This window comes from Tripterygium wilfordii, chromosome 4 (assembly GCF_013401445.1).
Source record: "Tripterygium wilfordii isolate XIE 37 chromosome 4, ASM1340144v1, whole genome shotgun sequence".
In the NCBI taxonomy this organism is placed as follows: domain Eukaryota; kingdom Viridiplantae; phylum Streptophyta; class Magnoliopsida; order Celastrales; family Celastraceae; genus Tripterygium; species Tripterygium wilfordii.
This window is the reverse complement of record NC_052235.1, coordinates 9,628,715-9,632,573: the sequence shown is the minus strand read 5'-3', so window position 1 is coordinate 9,632,573 and position 3,859 is coordinate 9,628,715.

The window sequence follows — 3,859 nt, the reverse complement described above, 5'->3', positions numbered from 1 at the left end:
CTTTACACTTATCAGTTATCACTAAGATGTATTGCCTTATTAATTCGTTGAAATTTCATATTTCTTTGACTAAGTGAAGTCATTGACAATAACAGAGTAACACTTTGTTTATTCCATATTTCCATTCTTCATTCTTGGCTTCTTGGCTCTTGCAGTTCCATTCTTCATTCTCCATTGTTCACAATTGTGACTATTCTCTTCAGTCTTCAATTAGTACATACGTAATTGACTAATTGTGCTACTGTGCTGGATAGCCTGGATTTGGTAAGTTCATAATGTTCATTCACTAATTTCAATATTTCATTACTTAGTATGGTGTTTTGTTTCAAGTTCATTCACTAATTTCAATATTTCATTACTTATTATGGTGTTTTGTTTCAAGTTAATTAAATTAGCAACTTGGTGAACTCACTGTTATGATATGCAATTAGTCTTTTAGTGTTTATGCAATCTGAAAATGTCATTATGTTTTAGTGTTTATTCCGTTAAAGCTTTTTGACGTTATTTTATCTTTTGTAGATGTCTAGTTGTCAATCGGTCTGTCTCTCTAATGATAGTTCTGAAGAACATAATATGGAAGAGCAACTTCCAGAATATCAAGGTGGAGATGGAGGTGGTGGAGGAAGCTCTATTCCCACCTTAGGCACCCAAACAACTGAAACAAGCGAGGCGATAAGTCCCTAAAAGCGTAAGAGAAAAGTAACAGCATCTAGGTCTACAGTATGGAAAGACTTTATGAAGGCCAAAGACCTTCAGATGTAGTTGCAATCATTGCGGAATTGTCTACAAGTGTAGCTCAACAAAGAACGGAACATTGACTCTAAAGCAGCACTTGTTACAATGTCCACGCAAGCCTAGGGCAAGTGGACAACAAACTGAATTGTCATTACAGAGCGGTGGAGCACAAGGAAAGGGGGATGTTGCCACATGGAAGTATAACCCGAAGGCCATACAAGATGAGTTAACTTGTATGATAGTTGAATGTGAGTTGCCTTTCAAGTTTGTTGAGCATCCATGGTTTAGGAGTTTTGTGCAGGCATTGAATCCAAGATACCGTGTGTGTTCAAGGCCAACCGCACGAAAGAACGTCATTGATTTGTATGAGGATGTGAAGAAAAGATTGATGAATGTGTTCCAAAATAATGGATCGAAGGTTTCTTTAACCACAGATTCATGGACATCGGAGCAAAGGCAAAGCTATATGGTCATAACTACTCACTTCATTGATAATGAGTGAAATTTGCAGAAAAAAATCATCAACTTACCACAATTAAAAGCCACATAGGGGAGTCTATGGGTAGAGTGATCGAGAATTGCTTAAAAAAGTAAGAGATCAAGAAATTGTTCACAATTACAATGGATAATGTTAGTGCAAATGATCATCTTGTCAATTATTTGAAGAGGAGATTCTCTAATCTCGTGCTAGGTGAGTATGTGCATGTGAGATGTGTTGGACACATAATCAATCTAGTTGTTGTGGAGGGCATGAAAGAATCAATTGCATCAATTGATCGGGTACGTGCAACAATTAAGTTTATTAGAGCTTCTCCTGCTAGGATTCAAAAATTCAAAGATTGTGTGGAGATTGAAAGAACTCAACACAAGAACTCATTGTGCTTAGATGTGTGCACTAGATGGAACTCAACTTATTTAATGCTAGATGTTGCTGTGAAGTTCGAATCTGCATTTGAAAGATTTGAGGAGTTAGAGCCACAGATTACAAGTGAGATTGCAACGGAAGGTGGCATACCGAAGCAAGATGATTGGAGGAATTTGAAAAGATTGGTAACTTTTCTTCGGTACTTTTATGAACTTACTTTGAAGGTATCTGGCACTTCATATGTTACTTCGAGTCACTTTTTCCATGATTTGAGTATACTATTTTATGTCTTACGAGAGATGAAGTCTTCAAACGATCCTCAGATGAGTATGATGGTTGATAGGATGATTGGAAAGTGTGAGAAATATTGGGGAGGAAGATCAGATAAACTAAATGTTTTGATCTTTGTGGTGGTGGTGTTTGATCCAAGATACAAATTGCAATATGTGAGTCTATCTTTGAAAGAAATGTATGCAGAACAAATTACAATAGAAGTGGCTGAGAAGGTGAAGTCCACCACATTCAAGATGTTTAATGAATATAAGAATAACCAGTCAAGCCAATCATTGCAAAATCCAAGTCGAATAAAGTCTTCTTCATTAGGTACAATTAGAGAAGAGGAGCAAACGGTTGAAAATAGAGCGAGAGTTGGATTCAAAATATTGCAAACTGAGGTTGGAGGTGGAGATAGCCTAACTGAATTAGATAAATACCTAGGGGAAGGCAATGAAACTACGAAGGATGGTGAGGAATTCAATGTGCCAAATTGGTGAAAGATTAACTCTTCTAGGTTTCCGATCCTCTCGGCTATAGCTCGTGACCTTTTGGCGATTCCCATTTCTACTGTGGCTTCTGAATCGGCCTTTAGCATGGGTGGACGAGTTCTTGATTCCTTTAGGAGTTCCCTCACCCATAAAATTGTTGAATCACTCATTTGTGTGGAAGATTAGCTTGGAGGTTTACCTCTTCAAACATTAATGGTGGAGGATTTAGAAGAGCAAGAGGCTTTTGAAGAAGGTAAGATAAATTATTACTAAGATACAAGCTCTGATGCTTATTCATCATTCTTTGATTTTTGTCTTTTGACACTTTATTTTTTAATTATAGAATTGAATAAAAGTAAGAGTATGACTGGTAGTTCAAGGGCAACCGAGCCCCGAAGGTGAATGAAGTATTTTGAAAGGTACATGAATGTGATTATATGTCTACTTAATAGTTAATATTGACACTTGAAAGGTACTATAATGTGATTATGTATTTATGTATACTAATTTGTTCTGTGTTACAACTAGGTGGTGGTGCCCCTATCAAGTCCACAAGCAAATGAGCAATGGAGTTACCGAGTTGGAGACTTGAAGGCAGTGAGGCTACCATGGGCATGATTGTGTGTGGATGTATACATATTGTTTGTTTTCAAATTTTCAGGTTTTGAATCAATAGATTGTAATATTGTTAACACTACGACTGTTTATTGCAGTATTGCCTTTTCTACACTGTTGTGGACATGTGGAGGTGGTCTTTGTTGTGGAAACTTTTTGTATGACTATGCTTTTGGATGACCTGTGGAGTGTGGTCTTTGAATCAATAGATTGTAATATTTGTTCTCTTTGACTTTTGATGCATAGAGATGGAAAACTAAATTGGAGATGGAACTATTGAAGACTAAGGACTGTTTAGAGTCTTTAGACTTTAGAAACTTTTGATTAATGTGTTTTGGACACTTTGCATGCATTGGCAAATTGGCTGGTAACTTGCATTTTGATTTGGCCATTTCCTTTGGTAGGAACAGGTTCACTTTCAATAGGTATTTATAAATTATAAGTGGATTGAACAATTTCAGGTTTTCAGTTTAAACCGAAAACCAAAAAACGAAACAGAAATATTCAGCTCGGGTCGGTTCGGTTCGGTTTATATGAGTTAAACGATCTGGTTCGGTTTGCTTAAAAATGAGACCGAAAATTTTGGTTTTGCAAAAACCCAACCGAACCACAGAACTTTCACCCCTGCGCATTCAGGCTTTCAATAGAATGCTGGTCCAGAAGAAGAAGATTGCTAGGGCTTACAATAAACAGGTAAAGAAGAAGACCTTTCATGAAGGTTAGTTAGTATGGAAGGCTATCTTACCATTGGGTACCAAAGACCGGGAGTTTGGTAAATGTTCACCTAATTGGAAGGGACCTTTCAAGGTTCACAAAGTGTTGAAAGGAAACTCATATTGGCTCAGCAGTCTAGAGGGTCAACCATATCGAAAGTTTATCA